Below are 23,062 nucleotides of genomic sequence, written 5' to 3' on the forward strand. Positions count from 1 at the left end.
AATGGTAAAGATTTTTGTTCCATTAAAATTATAAAGTTTGTGGATACCCTTATCCAAACTAAATAGTACTTCAACCCAAAATGGGACTTTAAATACTCTTTTCTAAACCCCATCTCATGATATCCAAATGTATGAGCTTCCCCCGCATTCATAAAGTAGAAGTAGGGTCTTTCTAGGTACTGTAGGGTGCTTATGCGATGCTTTTGGGGTTTAACAGAGTAAGCAGGTCAGCACTAGTTTTTTATTGAATTTAGGTCCAATCTAACAGAGAACATATTGGGTTTGTATAATGTAATGCTGTTGATCAATGCTAATCCACAGGAATTTTTTAGAGTAGAAATTCAGTACTTAATAACGGCAGTTTTAGATATGTGCAATACCCCTAATAATATAAATAAGCAAGTCTCGGTCAATTCCTCCAATACACAAGGTAGCTCTTATACTATAGACAGGGGTTGAAGGGTTGTAGATGACAAGTCTTTTACATGTGAGCTGCTGGCTTACCTAGCGAAAGGACCTTTTTCAGCACATTTGCAGATGTAAGGAAGCTTTCTTCAAATGTGCTCAACTTGCTGTGCAGCCAGTTTTTAAGAAAAAAAAAAGTTACCAAGGGGTAAAACACGGTCTTGCATTATAGTGTAGGCGTTTCCAAACTTTTCAGTACAAGAGCCACCTAGTTATTTTACAAATATTCACATTTTTTGTGTTTTTTTTTTTTTTTCTAAAAATATGTATTTGATTTAACCGCTTCACAAATCTCATGCGACCTAAATTACCACTGCCACTATTTTATTTCCAGGGTCACTGCTTTCAGAAAATATATCATTTTTGGGGGGATTTTGAGCAAAAAAAAAATGCAGTTTCAATGTGTGTAAAAAAGTAAACCTTGCCCTGGCAGATGAGTGGTTGTACTAATTCCTTTTTAGAAGAATGGTTTATTTTCAAACCTATGCAGATATCTCCCTAATTCCAGGCTTGAAAGGTTTTAAGACTGGTCTATTTTTCCAAGATGGAATTAAAATCAGTCATTGATTTTCTCAAATAACAGTAACTTCTTGCACCAGTAGACATGCAAGATGGTTACAGACACCATCTTGTGTAATGCCATACCTGTAGAATCCATGTGGAAACTGGAAATCACTGTAGTAAGTATAGCTACTACAATGATCTCCACTAACTTGTGTCCCTCGCTGAGCAGCTGTCCCACTGTTTGCTGAACACAGTTGCTAGTTCAGCATGGGTGCCGTTTGGAGAATGCTTTCAAAATAATGTAAGGTGTTCTCTGAATGGCACCTGTGCCAAGTAGGTGACCTCCTGTGTTTAGAAAGCAGCAGGGCACTCCCTTGGCACAAAACTCATAAGCTAGCGGAGATCACTGAAATATTGGTGCCTACTGCAGTGCTTTTCTAGCTTTTGGAGTTTGGTCAGGTTTGGCATATAAATATTTAGGTTAGCCCAAGCTGGACCAATGTACCTTTGTAAAAATATCCATACCTAGAAATTATCTTTTGAGTTACTCTTTTTAACCTCTTCCCTACCGGCGCATTGTAAAATGATGCCGGCAGGAATGTCTTCTCCCTCTGGGTGGATGTCATATGACGTCCGCCCGTTCTCGCCGCTCTCACTCAGGACACAGCCCATCCCCAATCAGAGTAAAGAGCCAATAAAAAAAATTTACTTCACCATGTGACTGGCTGTGCCCAATCGCAGCCGGCCACATGCACTGTCCCTGTGCACACCGCGGCAATCGGGGTTGGAGAGTATCACTCTGACACAGTCCATCCCCGATCTGGGTAAAGAGCCAATGAAATTGGCTCTTTGGACAAAGCTGGTCACATGGTAATCACAGCCAGTCACAGAATGTCTACAGACCCGGTAACTAGCTGTCACCGGGCTCTCCTCCTCACACACCGTTTCTGTGTGAGGAGGAGATTGCGGTAACAGCTAGTTACTAATTACAGTGCACACTAAACACACTGATTGCCCAACTCCAGCCCCCCCCCCCCCCCCAAACCTGTCACCAGCCCATGAAAGTACCTTTCATCCTAGTCCCTGTCATCGGAGTACCCGAGTACCTGTCCCCAGCCCATAGGAGTACCCAAGTACCTCTCTGGGCTGGGGACAGGTACTCGTGTACTCTATTGGGTTGCAGAGAGGTACTTGGGTACTCCGATGACAGGTACTCCGATGGGCTATTGACAGGTACTCAGGTACTCTATTGGGCTGCAGAGTACCTGAGTACCTTTCTGAAGCCGATCAGTGTACCTGTCTGCAGCCCATCAGAGTACCCGAGTACCTATCTGCAGCCCTTGCCTCCTTGATTATGTGTTGGGGTGTTTGCGTTCCAAAATGGGGTCATTTTGTGGGGAATTCCATTGTCTTGGTGTTCCAGGGCCTTCAAAAGTGTGATGGGTTGTAATGAAATAAGATGTGAAATTTATGCTCCTAGAACGCCTGAAGGGGCTACTTGGATGTTGGGCCTCTGGATGTGGCCAGGCTGTGCAAAAGTCCCACACATGTGGTATCGCCATACTCGGAAGGAGTAGCAAAATGTATTTTGGCGTGTCATTTTTGCAACGTACATGCTATGTGTTAGAAATATCTTATAAATTGACAACTTTGTGTTGAAATTTTTATTTTTTTTTATTTTCTTTCCACATTTTCCAAAAACTTGTGGAAAAAATGACATGTTCAAAAGACTAATTATGCCTCATAGAATATACGTTGGGGTGTTTGCTTTCCAAAATGGGGTCATTTTGTGGGTAATTCGATTGTCCTGGTGCTCCAGGGCCTTCAAAAGTGTGATAGGTCGTTAGGAAATATGTGTAATTTATGCTCCTAGAACACCCGACGGTGCTCCTTGCATGTTGGGCCTCTGTATGTGGCCAGGCTGTGTAAAAGTCTCACACATGTGGTATCGCCATACTCAGGAGTAGCCGAATGTATTTTGGGGTGTAATTGCAAGTATGCATATACTGTGTGTGAGAAACTTTGTGACAATTTTGTTTAAAAAAAGAAATAAATTTTTCTTAATTTTCCCAAGAATTGTGGGAAAAAATTACAACTTCAAAAAACTCACCATGCCTCTTACTAAATACCTTTGACTGTCTGCTTTTCAAATGGGGGTCATTTGGGGCTATTTGTGCTCTCCTGACATTTCAGGGCCTCAAGAAATGGGACAGGCTGTCAGTACATCAGGTGTGATCAATTTTCAATGATTGACACTAGTGATCGACAGATATCGTTTTTTTTTTTATTGCCGATACCGATATTTTGGTCATCGGTATCGTTCGATATTTTCGGATATTTAAAATTTTTGTTATTTATTTATTTTTTCCCACAGGTACTCTGGTGGAGGGATCTGGGGGTCAAAAAGACCCAAAACCCCTCCTCTGCACTTAAAAGCATTCAAAACGCCAAGTTTGGCTGTTTTGAATGCTCACATTTTTTTTTAATTTGCCGCCGAGTACCTGAAATTGATGTCATGACATCACTTCCGGGATTTTTACATGGAGACCCGATCAGAGCCGAATGCGGCTTTGATCGGGTCTTCTGTTCGGCGGCAGTGCAGGTAGGATACCCAGGTCTCCCGGTGGGACGGGAGACCCGGGCGAGCCGCGGAAGGGGGAAGACGTTCCCTCCTGCTCCTTGTAGTGACAGCCGAGCGGCTTCTTAGCCGCATCGTTTGTGATTGCAAGACAGCCGACCGTCGGCTATGGACGGTCAGGCATCACTCTGGTACAGCACTTTCCCGAAATATCGGCAATATTGGTAACCTTAGGGTCCGAATTCTGATATATCGGGGAAAGTGCATATCGGCCCCCGATATATCAGCATTGCCGATAATCGTTCAATCCCTAATTGGCACCATAGCTTGTAGACTCTATATAACTTTCACACCGACTAAATAATTTCCACTAATTTGGGTTATTTTTACCAACGATATGTAGCAGTATAAATTTTGGCCCAAGGGAAAAAATTACTTATTTGCAAAATTTTATAATTAGTAACTAAAGTTTTTTGTTTTTTTTTTTTTTGTTTTTTTTTTTCAAAGTTTTCGCTCTTTTTTCACTTATTGCAAAACAGTAAAAAACACAGTGGTGCTTAAATACCACCAAAAGAAAGCTCTAGTTGTGTGAAAAATTTATAAAAAATTTGATTGGGTACAGCATTGCATGACTAATCATTCAGTGCCGGTTCACATTTGTGCGATGCGGGAATGCTGCGAATATACAGCGTGTTCCCGCATCGCATCCGCACCCCTGGCAGTTCACACTGCCATATGCGATATGCTAGGGGGTCAATTAAAAGTTATCGACACCCCCAGATCAGATCGCATATCGCAGTGCGATCTGAAAGTTCGCACAGAATCGGATCGCACTAGTGTGAACCACCATGCCATCCGATCCGCTGCGTACCAAAGGGTCCTGTGCGTCTTTTAGTGCGATTGCGGTGCGAATTCAGCCATACAAACTGTATGGCTGAATTTGCACCGCACAGAGATCGCATGTAATTTTAGGAGCAGTGCGCTCCGAATTACATGCAATCTTTGTGATCGCTCAAAGTGTGAGAGCGCTGAAAGCTGAAAATTGGTCTGGGCAGGAAGGGGGTGAAAGTGCCCTGTATTGAAGTGGTTAACATTCTCCACTCTCTCAGCAACTATTTCTTATAGTTGATGCAGTGCCTACTTTAAAAAATGTTGGTAGTAAAAGCATTGATCTGTTAGAAAACAAGCAATCGTTTTTTTAGGGGGAAAATTGCTTATCCAAAAGTATTCAAAAACACAGATTTTGGGCAGAAGAGGGATTTGTGGTCTTCTAGACCCCAGATCCCTTTATGAAGAGTACCTGTCACGTGCAACAGTGTAAAAGTAAAAAAATTAACAGTTTGCCGACCGCCTAACTGGTAATGTACATCATGACTTTGATGTTAAATACTAAATAAGCTAGCTGCTGCCATAAGCCCCGGCCAGCTTTCAGATAAATGTAATAAGTGGCCGATTCGCCATGGGATCACTTTTATAGGGGACAGGAGATGGAGAGTGTCTGTGAACAGCAATTTTTAAAGTCTTTCCAGAGATTCACAATTGGATTTAGGTCTGGACTTCGACTGGGCTATTCTAACACATGCTTTGATCTAAAATATTCCATTGTAGCTTTGGATGTACGTTTTTAGGGTTGTTCTACTACAAGGTAAACCACCTCCGTCGCAAATCTTTTCAGACTCAAATAGGCATGTGACGGTATCAGATTTCCATGCTGCGATTCATTGATTAAGGTTTACGGTATTATCACGGTATACAATTATATGGGAAATAAAGGTTGAAAATATAAACCAACTTCAGTGTTGTCCTTTTGATAACAACTTTATTTTAAATTAGAGTATCTCAAACATTAAAATACCAATGAATGTAAAGAAAACACACAGTAATGATGTATAAAGTGAGCAATTATATCAAACGGTTTGTTGTGAACTGCTTTTAAATATACAGTAGTTAAAAGTAAAAACTATAAAGTGTCAACAGTAAACATTTTCAACCGATTCCTGATATCTTCTGGGTATTCCTTCTGTGCTTTAATATTTTAGTCCTTCAGATTAAAGTGCAAAAATGTGAGCATGTTCACTTTTTCTGGCTTGAGCTTTGCACTGTGAGGTGAGGATGTGTCAATTGGCACTAAATACCCTCTGAAGGAACACTGGGTATGCAGAGAAACTTCTGAGCAATGGTCTTGACATTTTAAATGGGCATTCTTGATGCATAGTAACTTGTCTGTATAACACTAGTACTAAAATTATTATCTGAATAACAAGTCAAGCCAGTGTTAACTATTATAGCTAGCTAACCATTTATACAGGTATTTAACACGGAAATGAGACAATGGTTGTCACTGAGATAAGCGAACATGTTAGATGTGTACCCGTGTTTCGCTACCACTTTCCGTCCACATGTCTTTACACAAAGGGAAACTTTCTTCAACCAGCAATCCCCTCTTCTTTTTCTTGGAACCCAAAATATTTCCAAACCTATGACTTCACCCTTTTAGACGGGGGATAAATCGTTGGCAGCGTTCCTCCTTCCGCCATGCTTCCTCTCCATGCGGGTACTGTTTACGTCGGAGTGTGCCATGCGCACGTGTCTTTTGCTCAGCAGCACGCATACACACATTAAACTGCATCTCCACGTGGGGAATGGGATTGTTTAGATCCAAGTGTGCAACTGTGCATGCCTACGCAGCATACACGCAGTTTACTTTTAGCCGGTTGATGAAAAACAAACTAATGCGCGTGATCTATATTTCCGCGGTATTTTAAACTGCCCACAATAACCATTCATCCACCAACAAATATTCATTACCGCGATTTATCGCATTACCGAAAACCAGCACATCTCTAGACTCTTAACAGGTTTTCTTCTACGATTACCCTGTATTTGGCTCCATCCATCTTCCCATCAACTCTGATCCGCTTCCCTGTCCCTGCTAAAAAAAAAAAAAAAAGCAAAAAAAAGCATCCCAACATGATGCCACCACCATGTTTCACGGTGGGAATTGTGTGTTCAGGGTGATAGTGTTAGTTTTCTGCCACACAGCATTTTACTTTTAGGCCAAAAAGTTCAATTTTGATCTCATCTATCCAGAGCGCCTTCTTCCACATTTGCTGTGTCCCCCACATGGATTCTTGCAAACGGGACGTGTCATGGCTTTCTTTCAAGACTGACTTTCTTCTTGCCACTCTTCCATAAAGGTCATATTAGAGGAGTGCACGACTAATAGTTGTCCTGTGGACAAATTCCCCCACCTGAGCTGCGGTTTTCTGCAGCTCTTCCAGAGTTACCATGGGCCTCTTGGCTGCTTCTCTAGTTAATGCTCTTCTTGCCCGGCCTGTCAGTTTAGGTGGACGGCCATGTATTGGTAGGTTTTCAGTTGTGCCATACTCTTTCCATTTTCGGATGATGGATTGAACAGTGTTCTGTGAGATGTTCAAAGCTTGGGATATTTTTTTTATAATCTTTATCCACAACTTTTTTCCCTGACCTGTCTAGTGTGTTCTTTGGCCTTCATGATTCTGTTTTTTCACTAAGGTTCTCTACCAAACCTCTGAGGGCTTCACAGAACAGCTTTATTTATACTGAGATTAAATTCTACACAGGTAGACTTAATTTACTAAGTAGGTGACTTCTGAAGGCAATTGGTTCCACTAGATTTTAGTTAGGGATGTCCGAGTAAAGGGGGCTGAATACAAATACACGCCACACTTTTCACATATTTATTTGTAAAGAATGTTATTTTTCTTCCACTTAACAATTGTCCTTTTGTGTTGGGCTATCCCAATAAAATACATTCACGTCAGTGACCCTAATACAGTGATCAATACTAAAAATATGCACAGTCGTCGTACTGATGACACTGGCTGGGTAGAGGTTAACATCGGGCGATCAAAGGTCACAATCGCAGAGGGAGCAAGTTGCCGCATGCATGCCCCAGACCTGGACATGCAGGATCACATACTAGGTACCTGATCCTGCGCAGGAGAGCCACACTGCCGCTATATGTGTGTGTGTGTGTATGTGTGTGTGTGTATATATATATATATATATATATATATATATATATATATATATATATATATATATATATATATATATATATATCAATATTTGATCAGCAAGTGGTTAATAATTTAAAGGAAAAAAAAATTAAGTCCCCCCCCCCCCCCCCCCCCAATCTCCCTGTGCTAGCACGCAAGGGCGACCATGCGTGTTGGTCACGCACACAAACAGTGATTGTCCCACAGACGCAGTATCGCTGCGAACATAAGATCATGGGAAGTAATTCTAGCACTAGACATCTGTAAACCTGTAAAGTGGTAACCTGAGGATAGTAAAATTTACGTAATTTGTCGTTGTTGCACAGGCGTGCAAAATTTTAAAGTGTCATGTTTGGTATCTAATTTTGAATTAGATGATCTTTTATATTTTACAAAAAAGTTAAATGTTTTGTGGTGTCTTTGAATTTTAATGCAAAAAAAGTATTTTTTGTTCCTTGATAGACACAGCTCTATATCTTCTTTGACCCTTGGGTTATGCTGCTCTCCTTAGGAGTAGGACACTAGGCAGAAAAGAATTGACTACGCCTATAGGGCAGTCCCAGGGGGTATACTCCCACTTCCTGCTATAGGACTTCTTTTTTTTTTTTTTTCCCTGCCTAGTCAGGAGTAAGGACCTAGCTTCCTGGGATCTTTGGTCCTAGCATTTTTCGTTTCTTTTTAAACTGAACTTTTTTTGTTTTGTTTTTACAATCAAGTCTGTTCCAGTAAGCACTACAATGAACTGCCGGACTGGGTGACTCACTGGATATCCTGGATCCTTAGTCTCCCCAATCTGGGCAGCAAGCGTGTGCGGACTGCAGCTCCACGCTAGGTCGGCCGAGACATAGCCCCACTCTACAGGGGGCTGGCCTTCGAGTGAAATGCCTCAAGAGGACGCACACGACCTTGTCGTGGCCTGAGTCGCAGCGTACCTCTGACCTGCAGCACCCCCATTCCAAGATGGGGAGGTAATCTGCCTGGAGTGGTGCCCGCTGGTCCCAAGGTGGGTTGAGTGTCCCCCCCCCCTCTACAAAATTTTGGGGTTGATAGGCCCCCCTTATGTCCTTCCTACCCTAATGGTGCCCCCTCACTAGCGGGGTTCCCCTGCGCTGAAACCCCCCCCCCTTTCCCCTCCTCTGAGTGGCTGGGTTGTGAGGTGAGCTGTGGGGGGGGCACGCTGCGGTTGCTGCATTTGCCACTATTATGGGAAGAATTGTCCTGGGGGGGGGGATCCCCGGCTAGGCCCCCCTTGCTGGGCTTAAGTACCTGAAGGGTCCCTGGGATCCTGGGAGTCGTGTGGCACCGCCATTTTCCCATGGTTCACTGCATGGGAGCTCGGCGCCACGTTTTAGTGGTTTCCCATGTAAATGCGGCAGCCATTTTCTTGTAGCCGAATGGAGCGGTGCGCCTCTTGTGGTGATACTTGTTTCCTCTTCTTTTCTGATCCGCGGGCAGCAGGCAGCTTGGCGCTCTCTGTCCTCCTAAGTCAGGGGTGCTGTGTCCCTGGGGCTGCACATATTCTCTCTTCTGCTATAGCAGCGCTACTTGGTGTGCTAGGAACTGTGGTGCCATCGGCGCAGCGGTGGGCAGTTTTACAGCCTTTTTTTACAGCCTTTTTTTACAGCCTTTTTTGTACAGCTATTGCTAGCGGTCCCCTGGTTACTATGGAGTGCGTAGAGCACGTGTCACCACCTGACCTGCACTCAGAAGCTGCGGGACCCTCTGGGTCTCAGTCCGCCCTGGCAGCCATGACGGCGGTCCTGAAGTCCCTGGTGTCCAAAGTGGGTATGGCTCTTAAAAAAAGACCTATCAAAAAGTGCCCCCCCCCCCCCCGCCTTTACCTACATCCTCTGCATCCTCAGATTTGGCCGCAGCAGACACGAGTCACCCCACGGGGTCTGCGTCCATGCACTTGGAGTGCTCTGACAGTGAGGAGGATTCCTCTTCCATTACATCTGCGCAAGTGAAGGCGACTGTGGAGGCACTGATTGCATAAGTGCAGGAAATTTAAAAATGGAGGACACCGCTAATGCTGCGCCGGTGCAATTTAGTACCCGTGGACAATCAAAGGTGACTAAGGTGTTCCCCTTTCCTGCCTGTTTTGATGAGATTGTCGCTAGTCAGTGGGGTTCCCTGAATCGCATGGCTGGGATACCTAAGCGTTTTATCCTTTTTGAGGAGTCCCTCCTAAAGAAGCTGACAGTTCCACCAGTGGTGGATTCTCAGGTTTTCCGGTTAAATAAAGCCACACTGCTGCCAGTGGAGGACACTCCGTCTTTTAAAGACCCTGTAGGCAGGAAGGCGGAATCTCTGGTCCGCTGCCTTTTTACTGTGGCAGGTTAAATTTTGAAGCCGGTGTTTGCCATAACCTTGGTCTCCCAGACCTTGACAGAATGGGCAAAGCTTTTATGCCAGGATTTGTAAGGGGGTCAGCATCCCCCTGAGCTGGCAGATCAGTTGGTACAGGGGTTACAGTATGTCTATGATGCCTCTCTGGATGCGGCCTGCAGGATGTCTGTGACAGCGGTTACTCTTCGCCACATGATTTGGCTGAAATGCTGGTCTGCGGACCAGGCCTCCAAAAAGGTGCTGACGGATCTCCCCTTTGTGGGGGACCGCTTCTTTGGAGTTTCTATGAAAGAGATCGTAAGTCTCACGGGAGGTAAGAGCACCGTGCTTCTGCAGGTTACTAAAAGCAGAGAGCCTCGCCGCAAATGTGGTCCAGTCTTCTCGGTCCACAAGTGGCCCTTTTGTCCCATGGGGACGCAGGACAAGGGTTCTAAATCCTCCCGTACATTCTCGGGAGGTTCCAAGAGACCCTGGGTTGGTAAGTCAAAAGCGGGCTCCGCTGGCCCTGCAGACAAGTCTTCCTCTGCCTGAAGGGGTGCCCTCACCCGTACATGGGGTAGGGGGGACGTCTTCCCTTTCCGGACATGTGGACCTCTTTCATTCAAGACAAATGGGTATACGAATTGGTCCGGTTACAAGATCGAGTTCCGCTCCTTGCCTCCGGCAAGGTTCTATGCTTCCAACCTGCGTCTTTCCCCGGATCGGCTACAGGGCCTTCTCGGGCGGTATGGGATTTGCTTTCGCAAGGAGTCATTGTACCAGTTCCAGAGTTGGAACATTTTCAGGGGTTTTATTCAAACTTATTTACGGTCCCCAGGAAGGAGGGCAAGGTCCGTTCAATCTTGGACCTCAAGGCCCTAAACCGCTTTGGGTGGGTTCAGAAATTCAGAATGGAGTCCATTCGCACAATAGTGGCATCCTTTCATCAAGGGGATTTTCTGGCCTCTATCAATATCAAGGATGCTTACCTTCATATCCCAACATATGTCGGGCATCAGCATTTTTTTTTTTTTCCTTCACTTTCCCGTAGACTGGGAGCACTATCAATTTGTGGCGTTACCCTTTGGTCTCGCCTCAGCTCCTTGTTTGTTCACAAAAGTGTTGGCCCCAGGTGTTAGCCTTTCTCAGGCAGATGGGGATTGCGGTACTGGGGTACCTGGATGATCTCCTCCTGCGAACAGAGTCTGTCCTACAGGACAATTTGGACATCACTGTGCAAGAGTTCAGTTGGACGCTGACTTTTCAAAAATCCGCTCTGACTCCATCCAACAAATTGGACTACCTGGGCCTGACTCTGGATTCAGCGTTGGCTCGATTGTTCTTCCAGAAACAACTGCTGAAGTTGCATCATGCGATTTGGCACCGGTTACCCATAGCAGGGAGAGGGAGTATACCCCTGGGACTGCCCATAGGCATAGCCAGATTCTTTCTGCCTAGTGTCCTACTCCTGTAGGGGGCAGTATAACCAATGGTTATGAAGATCATGAGCTGTGTCCTTCAATGAACATCAGAAAAATTGATTTTATGGTAAGTCAAAAACCCAGTTTTGTCAGTAGTGGAGTTGTGCATTCACAAAGTGTGTGTTTTTTTTTTTCCTCTTTCTGTGGCACTGCTATAAATCCTCCATAAGGGCACAGGTCCAGAAAATTCACATTTGTCATGTGTTTATTTTGGAAAACGTTGTTCCATGTTGTGCCATTGTGTTTCATTCTTAGTAAAGAAGAGTTGCCAGTGTGGGGGAAATAGGCTTATAGTTCAGATGTTCATATATTTCTTTAGTCTGTGTAAAGACAAAAAAAAAAAAAACAATGTTGTTGGATCCTTATGGGCAATTTAAATATAGCAGTTAAGTGGTAACTTTCCTGGTCTGGTCACGTGGAGTATGAAAAATGCACAAATGTCATATGACAGACCTTCATGACAATTTACTGGTAAACTGCTTCTGTACTTATGGTAAACTCATTTACCTGTCTTAAAAAAAATAAAAATAAAACAGCAACCTAAACATGAATGCACGTTAACGCAATGGCATTTGCATGGATGCATGTTGCAAAGAATGTCTGTTTACTATATTAAGATAGTATGCAAACACATGTAAACCTTGGGGCCTTTCTATGTTAACACGCACTTAGTGAAGGGTACTCTGGGATCTTGTTCACGAAGTGACCCTAAACTTACGACGGTAACATGCACATTGTTGTGGTGTAAAACCTAGCCTTGCCACCTCCTATTCTGCAGTATTGGCCAGTGGAGCTGCCTATCCTTGTAATGGCCCAGTACTGTGATGCAGGCGGGATCGAGGCAAGATTCTTATACAAGAAGCCAGGATGATAATTGCGTTTTTTTTAAGTTTTCTCTGCTTTTCAGGGGCACCCTTGACACTCCATAACTGTGCCAGCTTGTAAGTAAGCTTACACACTGGCACAGTGAGGTGCTTTCTGTGTATTAATGTGGCGTTGACACTTCAGGTTGGGTCTAGAAATGTGCACACTGCTTGGCAATGCAGTGATGCATACTGTGCTGCATTGATGATTTTCATTGGTTGAAATAGTAGTGAACATGGGGACGCTCACTCGGCATGGGTGTCATTCAAAGAACACTTTTTTCTTAATGAATGCAAAACATTCTCCGAGTAGATGAGGTAGAGAGATGGGGTGGTAGTGTCACAAGCCCCACCTCATCCAATCAGAAAATGCCTTGCATTTATTGTGAAAATGCTGAGGTGTTCTCTAGTGCTCATGCTGAGAGAAAACCTGTGTTCCTTAAGCACTAGGACAGCAGCTCCGCACAGGACCCTGATGCTAGTTGTTTACTGTAGTAGTGGTGTCTACTACAGTGATTTACAGCTTCCACAAGGATTGGCCGGTAGGATACGTGTACCTATGTGATTGGCACAATCTGAGAGACGCCCTCTATTTGTGGGACCACTCCTCTAAAGACTTTTCACTGATAGTCTAATCCTTGTCACAAGCCGATATCAGGTAAAATGCACTTAGTTTTTTTTCTTTTCAGTGGGACACCTCCAAAACAATTCTTAAATTGTCAGTGGTAGCCAATTCCAAATATAGGCTGAGCTGTAATCGTCCTTGTGGCACAGCAGTGGCTTCCCGTCTCCTACAGTAAGTATAGCAGGCACCTCTAACATTCCAAAAAATATTTTTTAATGAATACAAGACTTTCAATGATTAGACAAGGTGTAGAGGAGGGACGGATGAACAGAAGGGATGGAAGAACGTCAAGCCCTACCCCCATGTAATTAGATGTTTTTTGAATAGAAGTTCAGAGCGACCCACTATACTCCTTGAAAGAGTTGGGATCACTGCAACACCACAAGAAAGATCACAACTGTATGTGAAATGGGCTGCCACAAACAATTTGAGCATACCGATCCGCCCTCTAGATAAAGCACGCTGGTCCTATAACGTTTAAGAAATCAAATCAATTTTTCCTGGAGTTCAGCTTTTAAGGCTTTTCTTTTTGAATTGCTGTGTACTATAAACAGAATCGCATTTTTTTTTTTTTTTTTAAATCTTAAGGTAAATCATAAGTTTTTGCCTTTTTGAGATTATTGCATTATTTAGAGTACATGTTAAATCCACATTTTCTGTCTGGTTCTGGCTCGTGAGGAGTTTAAGAAATATTTGCTGTGATGTGGTCACTGTGCACTGTGCAGTCACAGGCAGCTGCTGTAGCTCATAGGCTTAGAGATACCATTTTGATTCTGATTAATGTGATGACTGCTAGCTTAGATATGGAAAAGCAGCTTGTAGCTTCCTGTCTAGGATCACCTAGAGGTCCGAAGACTAATAAAACTTTTTTATGCACCTACTACTCCCTGATTTTCCTGTACAGATGCTGGGAGACTCATGATAAACTGTTTTCACCTCCCAAACATTTTGTAGCCCAAGACCCCTTTTTGGGAAGTCTTTTTTTTTTTTGGTCATTGCAACATAGTTAGTTACATAGTTACATAGTGAGGTTGAAAAAAGACATCAGTCCATCCAGTTCAACCTATGATGTGTGTGTGTGTTTGCTTTTAACTGTACATTGTGTACCCCTGTATGTTGTGGTCTCCAAGGTGCCCATCTAATAGTTTTTTGAAACTATCAATGCTCCCAGCTGATACGACTGCTTGTGGAAGAGAATTCCACATCCTTACCGCTCTTACAGTGAAGAACCCCTTACGCATTTTAAGGTTAAACTGCCTTTCCTCTAGTTTTAGTGAATGGCCACGTGTCTTATTGTATCTCCTTTCTCTGAATAGTTTGTTCCTTATGCTAGGGTCGCCAGTACAGTATTTGTACATTGATACCATATCCCCCCTCAATCGTCTCTTCTCCAGAGAGAATAAGTTCAGTGCTTGTAGTCTTTCCTCATAGCTGATGTCCTCCATTCCCCTAATTATTTTTGTTGCCCTTCTCTGGACACTTTCCAATTCCAGCACATCCTTCCTGAGGACCGGTGCCCAGAACTGGACAGCATACTCCAAATGTGGCCGGACCAGAGTCTTGTAGAGCGGGAGAATAATCTCTTTATTTCTGGAGTGAATCCCCTTTTTTATACATCCCAGTATTCTGTTGGCTTTGCTTGCAGCGGCTTGGCATTGCATGCCACTGCCAAGCCTGTTGTCTACCAGTACCTACCAGGTCCTTTTCCATCCTAGACTCACCCAGAGGTTCCCCCCCTAGTGAGTAGCTTGCTTTCTGGTTTCTGGCACCCAAGTGCATTACTTTACATTTTTCAACATTAAACCTCCTCTGCCATGTAGTTGCCCACCCCGTTATTTTGTTCAGGTCCGCTTGTAAGGTTTCCACATCCTGCATAGAAGATATTGGCATGCTTAGTTTAGTATCATCCGCAAATACTGAGATTGTACTCGATATCCCCTCCTCTAGATCATTTATGAATAACTTAAACAGGATTGGTCCCAGGACAGAAACCTGGGGGACCCCACTTTCCACACCCGCCCAATCCGAGTACTCCCCATTAATCACCACCCTCTGGACTCTCCCCTGGAGCCAGTTCTCTATCCGGGTACTCACCTTATGGTCCATACCTACCTTCCTTAGTTTGTACAGTAAGCGCTTGTGGGGAACGGTGTCAAAGGCCTTTGCAAAGTCAAGATACACCACATCCACAGACTTCCCTTTATCTAGGTGCAGCTCACTTCATCGTAGAAGGTTAATAGATTGGTTTGGCAAGAACGATTTTTCATGAATCCATGCTGATTACTACTAATAATATCATTGTCATTACTAAAGTCTTGTATGTGGTCCCTTAACACCCCCTCCAAAATCTTGCAGACTACAGATGTTAGGCTGACCGGCCTATAGTTACCCGGGATACATCTCGGCCCCTTTTTAAATATTGGTACCACGTTGGCTTTTTTCCAATCAGCTGGCACCATACCCGTCTGTAAACTATCCTTAAAGATCAAGAATAATGGTCTGGCAATCACCTGGCTGAGCTCTTTCAGAAACCTCGGGTGCAAGCCATCCGGTCCCGGTGATTTATGTTAAGTTTCTCTAGTTTAGTTTTAAGTCTGTCTTCTGTTAGCCATGGTGGTATTTCCTGAGGTGTGTTGTTTAGTTCGGCCTTACAAGCTAGGTTCGTGTAGCCCCCCGATTCTTTTGTGAAGACTGAAGAGAAGAAATTATTTAACACTTCCGCCTTTTCTCTGTCCTCAGTGGCCATATTTCCTTTGTCATTTTTTATGGGGCCAATGTGTTCTGGCCTCGCTTTCTTACTGTTTATATACTTAAAGAACTTCTTGGGGTTCTTTTTACTCTCCTCCGCTATATGTCTCTCGTGTTCTATTTTAGCCGCCCTGATTTCATCTTTACATTTCTTATTACACTTTGTAATGCTTAAATGCTGCCAATGACCCCTCAGTCTTGTATTTTTTGAAGGCCTTTTGTTTAGCACTAATATGCATTTTTATGTTGGAGTTTAGCCACCCAGGGTTTAGCTTTGCTCTTTTAAATGGATTTCCCTTTGGAATGCACTGGCCAATCCCCTTGTGTATGCTCTTGAAGCACTCCCATTTCCAGCAATGCCCCATCATATTAAAGCACTGAGATATCCTGTAGAACAGGGGTCTCCAAACTATGGCCCTCCAGTTCAGGAACTACAATGCCTCATGAGAAATGTGGTTCCGCAACAGCTGGAGGGCTATAGTTTGGAGATCCCTGCTGTAGTGGATGTGCCGGTGTTCAAGGATTCCAACTAATCCTACGATGAATGTTTGAAAATTCTAATGGTGAATCTCTAGCATTGCAGCCTGCCATGGCTGGTACGCTAGTCTGTCAAACATTAGGCTAATGGACTAGGCTTATGAGAGGCTTCAGCTTCCCTCCACACTGATATGCATTTAAAAAATAAAAAAAAATTTTAATCCTTTTTTTTTTTTTATTTTTTTATTGAATATATTAAGACTGGTGCAGACAGATTTTGCGAAAGTATCTTATACATTCCAAAAGTGGTCAAGAATGCGCCAAATGCATATACCTGTCCAAAACTTGAATTTGGCTCATGCTGCGCCACTTTTAGAATGCACGAGAGATACTTTTACATAATCTGTCTGAGCCAGTTTTTCTTCTGTATGCAAAAAGAGTTGGTCTTGATTAGCTTCACTTTACTTTGTGTTACATTGACTGTGCCAAAATGTAAAAGTGGAGCATTTTAGTGCTACCCGAATTTGGTGCACAAGTTGCTGTCTGAACCAAAAGTGTTGTAAATGCTTCATGAATTTGACGCAGTACAGTAAAACCTTGGATTGCGAGCATAATTCGTTCCGGAAACATGCTTGTAATCCAAAACACTCTTATATCAAAGCAAATTTCCCCATAAGAAATAATGGAAACTCAGATGATTTGTTCCACAACCATTTTTTCGTAAGTCCATATACAAAGATTATAGCATTGCATGGTTGTGTAACCATGAAATGTCCATCCACAAATAGCCGCTTCCACAAGGGGATTAGAAGCAAAATCCAGGAGGAGCTACAGAGTATACAGAGTATAAAAGAGAAGAGAGGCGCCTCTAAGTGTAGCAATATGGTTCCATTTAATGAAGGTACAACATTTAGCAACTCACATGGTTGATGAATAAAACAGGCACATCTAAGTATGCAGGAATCTGGATAAAGCTGTCCACATAGACTATCTTCTGCACCGCCGGCTGCCAGTCTGTAATCCTGACCGGGAAGACCACCCTGCAGTAAAGTGATCTGAAAGCGAGGGGCAGCATGGAAGGGATGACGTAGATGGCGGTGCGGAGGGCGGTCTATGTGGACAGCTTTACCCCGGATGCCTGCATCCTTAGATGTGCCTGTTCCAATCATCAACCATGTGAGTTGCTAAATGTTGAACCTTCATTAAATTTAACCATATTGCTACACTTAGAGGCGCCTCTCTTCTCTTTTTATACTCATTTTATACTCAGCTGTGACTTAAGGCTACTTGTATATCAAGACATTGCTTGTATATCAAGTCAAAATTTATTTGAAAATTTTGCTTGTCTTGCAAAGCGCTCTTAAACCAAGTTACTCTCAAACCAAGGTTTTACTGTACATCAATGAGGGATTAACGCAAGGAAAGTGGCACAGCAGCTTTATTTATATCCTACGCACTGCGACCTCTAATCCTGACCTTAATCCTAACTCTAACCCTGACAGACCTAGATCAAACCTGGATCTAGCAATTTATTTTTTTCTTTACTCTGTTCTTTGTTTACATTTTTCTCCCCTAGCAAAGAGACCCATTATGTTCTCGGCAAAATCACAGGTACACATTTATGTGGCTCATGGAAGAAGACCCACGTAAAGTGTTTACTACACATGTCCTTCAAGGGACATCTTGTTTGAGCCCCTTTGGACACACTCAATATGGATGTGTCTACCTCAGTAGGTCTTGGGCTAAATATTGAAGAAGGTTGAATTTCGCCTTGTGGCAGGAGGGTGGTGTTGGCAGTAAAGACCAAGATCTTTCTGCTGAAGTTCCCAAGAGATTAAGGAAAGTGACAGCTACACAAATCTGCAGAGAATGGTTTATCAACCAATAAGAAGTTTAAGCCCAACTTATAGCTCCTTTTACCTATGAGTGATTTGTAATTTCATCCGCAGTGTTAGAATTATTTATTTTACTAGGTCAAAAAATGACCCCTTGAACGGCCATAGCAAGATTGCCTTTTCAGCCGTTAGACATTTGCTAACCCGGGAAGGGCTACAACAAAACTTGCCCTGATCATCTCCACTAATTAGAGGATTGTAACTGAGTGCAGCTAGTTTGACCAGCAGCTATGGTCATAGGGAGCCCCAGTAGTTGGTGACAATTGTACAGCGATCTTGAATGTTTAAAGTGTCTATAACCGAAACGGTCCTGGAAAGACTGGCAAAGGGGAAAGTTTTTAATTCTGTTTGCAGATCCATTAGAGATTTCCCCTCATTTCCTATCTTTGGGACGTGGTTTTTCCAGACAGGAAGTTTGATAATGCAACAATAAAAAGCTGACGGTTGTGTTTTTTTTTTTTTTCCTTTTTCCCTGTCCATGAATAACTTTTTACCACTCTAGAGCCTCTTGGGATATATCGCACATGCTTCACTTCCATTCACAACTGCTGGGGAAGGGTTGGCCTGGCACACATCATCAGGGGGCAAGTGCAGGCTATCAGAATACCAGTACAGTCTCTGCCGCTGATTGGTTACAGGCACTGTTTGGCTGACAATTTGTGGCCCAGTAATTGACTTCTGTTGAGGCGGCAGGGCCACAGACTGTTAATGTTTTGGCTAATTCTGGTCCTCCGTGTATGGCCTGCTTAAAGTGGAACTAATCTAATTTATTTAGCGGTTTCAAAAAAGTTATGTTCCTGGCATGCCAGGAATGCTAGCTGTCTAGCTTGTGCTCCAAACTGTTAAAACTATCAAATGGCTTGTGTCATGGCTGCTCACGTGTGCAGCCTCATGGCAGTTGCAGATCAAACAGAGGCCAATATGGCAGCTTCCTTGACTAAAAAGTATAGGAGGGTTTAGTTGCCTGCCTGTGTTGGTGAGTTTCCCTAACTTGAGGAAAGCTTTCGAATGAAGCCCCAGACAGCACTAAAAACCTGAGGCGTTCTAATCCTTACTCGCACTAACCAAAATTAAAAACCTTTTTTGTTTTAGATAGGGCTCGAACAACAGTAGGTAGGTCTGTAATGATTGCTCCAGGCTCTGGATACTTTGTTCAGCAATCACCTTAGTATGTAGTACAACAAGAAATTAGCCGGAGGGTACTATACAGGTCCAGGGACTGTAGTCCATTCCTATAGCACTCAGACCCTGAGGACCTCTTCAGGGCAAGCCCATTGTGATGGGCAAAGCCTAGACCTGGGACGGGACCAACTACAAGGATAGGGTAACACAATGTTTTCCTTAACATTTACATACTGATTCCTAGTTAAACCTATCCTTTTTGAATTATTAACTGGATGTAGTAGATATTCCACTCATTTTTTCCTTCAAGACATACCACAGTGCTAAGCACACAAGCAGTTTTGAGGGCAAAAGTTATGGGGTAATCAATACTTTTGAGTGTTGTCATGACTATTATTTACTCGGTCTTGTAGGTAGCCTTATTATAGTTTAGCAATCTATAACTGGTGCTCTCTTGTTTCACCTCCTAACAGGAAATTCCTTTCTAGTTGGTAACGTAGTGCTTAAGACTCCTGACTTTGTATCCAGTCCCTATTTCCATCAACAATGAAAGCTGATTGCTGTTGCTTTATACCACAGACACAGCCGCTAAACTCTGTGCCTGGGTTATTGCTTTTCTTTTCTACCAGACATACTTTTAGTCCACATCTAGATCCTCACATTAGTGGATTATAGGCACTGGGGAGCACATGGGCCAACCATGGAGACCGAGGCCCAGAGGAAAATCCCAGTTGATGGCAGTTCTCTTGTTCCAGAGCAAGGTTGTAAACTACACCATCCCAGACCCCAAAATCCAGTTTCCTCAAACGTGCAACATGCGGCTTGTCTGACTAAAACAGAATTCTCTGTCCCCATGTCTGATCTATTCCAAAGGTTATTGCCACTTCTGGAATCAACAGGTACTAACATCTGTAAACACTCTTCTGCCTTACCTTGCAGTACAATTAACCTGTGGAATACATTGGGGTTAATTTACTAAGGGCAAATTGACTGTGCAGATGTGTTCATTTTTCCTAGAGCTTCGTGAATGTGGTGAAGCTCTGCTGATTTTATCATTCAATCATGTGCAGGCAAAAATGCGGGGTTTTTTTTTTGTTTTTTCTCCTTTCCTTGCACTTGATTATTTTGGGTATTCTTTACAAAATGATGTTTCACCACATTCTCGAAACTCTGGGGAAAATTTGTGCAAATGCACTGCAAAGTGTATAGTATGTTAGCCTTTAGAAAATCAACCCATTGAGGGTAGAGGGTTTTTACCTCACTAACCCCAATCTCCATTCCCTATTAAATAGGGCTCACCAACCATACAGATATGATCTGTTCGCCCCCTCAGAGCATCATCTATTGCAGGTTCTTCACCTTGTGGCAGACCCTCCAGCTCTAAGCCTAACAGACCTGAAGGGGCTGGGCACTGCCGGGGGAACATACACCAAAGCAAACACAATATTAAAAAATGGGTTTGGCTGGGAGCAGTGAGTTAGTAATGCTTATATTTAAACATTACACACTGAAAACTCCATGATATAAAACACTTGGGCAATGCCCTAATCCGGCTTGTGAAATGGTGCATCTGTGCAGCATATACAACCTACAACAGCGAAACTGACATTTTACAAAAGGTGTGTTTTAACCACTTGACCCCCTTCATGACCTGGGCATTTTATGCTACTATTCATCACTGTGCTACTTGAACTGGCTATTGCTCAGTCATGCAACATTGTACACAAAAATTATGTTTATATTTTTTGTTGGTATTTGATCGCCATTAGTTTTTTTTTTTTTTTTTTTTTTTTTTTTTAGTTTTATATTTTATATATACAATAAATTTTGAAAAAAAATGTATACTTTGATGTAAAACCTATGCAATAAAATCAAGTTTCTTCATCAATATAGGCCAAACTGTATTCTATTACATGGACGTAAGTGCTGGCAGGGATCGGGGGGTGATCCTGCTAACACTGCATTATTGGGGACATTATTTCCGATCGTGATCAAGATACTAATACGTACAGACCCTATACCAGTTAAAGCGGTTCACAGCGACCTACAGTGTGGCTGTGATAGTGTGGTGGGAAATCTGGCGCTAACTGAAACTGGCTGGGAGGGACACTGATGTCACTAGTGACACTAATACAGGGATTTAGTGATAATACTGTACACTGTACTAATCACATTGGCTGGGTGACAGTGATCAGGAGAACAATCAAATGGTTAACGGTGTGCCCATCGAGTGTTTGCAAGTGTGTGTGTGTGCTGCTTTTACTTACAGATCATCTGGCTGGGTGTCTCCTTGCTTTCAGTTCTGAACAGTAACTGATAGCAAGGAGAAATCCAGCCAGATCTGTGTGGTGGTTTTACCAGCTTGCAGATCTCTGTGTTGTGATTGGCAAGAGCCGATCAGCAGGCATACAGCCAAAACGATTGGCTGTATCCTGCTGACAGATGTGTATGGTGTCCAATCACAGCAGGGGGCATGCGCATGCATGCCCCTAAACCAGGAAGTACACTATGACGTACCTGTACATCGCAGTATCTTGGGCTGCTGCCCACCAGCAGTAAATGTACTGCAGGTGGCCGGCAAGAGGATTAAATGCTGGCAAAGTGACAGCTCCCAACCACTTTGTTCTGTTTGTAAACAAAGCTGCCAGGGGATTTCAGTCTTTTATACCATTATTTCTCAACCTTTTTTTTTCATTCAAGGCACCTTTTAAAATTGTGGACAATCTCGAGGCACCCCATTCTAAAATGAGAAAAAAAATATTCTAATAGTTTTAAATAATGCAGCAACATACACCAGTGTAGGACACCCAACCTTAGAGATTATTATTTTTTTTTTTTTTTCTTCCAAAGCAAATACACTTTTGCACACTGGTACTGACTTGTATTCCAATGTTTCTCTTCTCCCTCAATTTCTCTCCCACAGTCAGCTAATGAGCAACTGCATAGGGGGAGAGGCAGAGGAGGGTCAAGGATGCTGTGGAGGGGACAGACATTCTCCTTATCAACTGATGACATCATTGGTTGTTAGGATGCCAGTTTCTAGAAAGTCATAATAGTGCATAATGAGAACCTGTGGCTTTGTGTAACTAAAAGGCAGGCTTTATCCACCTGCTGGCTTGTATACAACTTTGATACATTTTTAGGCATTTTGCCAAGGCACCCCTGAAGGAAGCCTCAAGGGACCCTGGTTGAGAGTGGCTGTTTTTTAACCATACCTTTTATCCTAGATTAAGCTCTGGTATGGATGTTAAAGGAGGACCCCCCCAAACAGGAAGAAATGGCATGGGAGCCCCCCCCCCCCCTATTTCATACCAAGCCCTTCTGTTTTCATTTTATTGTATTTATTTTATTTGAAGTTTGGCTTGAGGTAATTTTACGATTTTCGTCTTGTCATTCTAAGTGAATGTGATATCATTTTGGTTGGGATATGCATTTTTGCAGTATACAAGACTCTGATCATTCACCTAAGAGAAATTGATCTCTTCCTCCCCCTATTTACACATAGGTCCCTTTCACACTGGCTTTTCGATCAGGTCCGCCTGTCAGTTTTTCAGGCGGACCTGATCGGATGCTCCATGCACCTTTATGGAGCAGTCTCCGCTGGCACTCGCTGCTATCCAATCCGATCCTGTCCATGAAATCCGGACGGATGGAAACCCTATTTTCCATCCGCCTGGATGATCTGATCAGATAAGATCGGATGAAAACGGACAGGCAGTCTGTTTTCATCCGATCTCCCATAGAAGAGAGCGGGGCTCTGACAGCTCCGTCTCTGCAAAGTAAGCGGAGACGGAGCTGTCCTCTGCCTGCTCAGTGGGGATCGGCAGATCGATCCCCGCTGAGCAAAACAGTCCACCGGATGCACCCCCCCGTGTGAAAGGGGCCATACACACACTTGCATCCTTTTTTTTCCATCCACCAATTCTGCTTTTTGTG

General features: G+C 43.3%; 1 protein-coding gene across 1 annotated transcript in view; it reads left to right on the plus strand.

Moving 5' to 3' along the window:
* MACO1 (macoilin 1) overlaps positions 1 to 23,062 on the plus strand; it is a 126,078-nt gene that overhangs the window by 93,267 nt on the left and 9,749 nt on the right. The window lies entirely within an intron of this gene.

This window comes from Pelophylax lessonae (assembly GCF_965119305.1).
Source record: "Pelophylax lessonae genome assembly, chromosome: 2".
In the NCBI taxonomy this organism is placed as follows: Eukaryota; Metazoa; Chordata; class Amphibia; order Anura; family Ranidae; genus Pelophylax; species Pelophylax lessonae.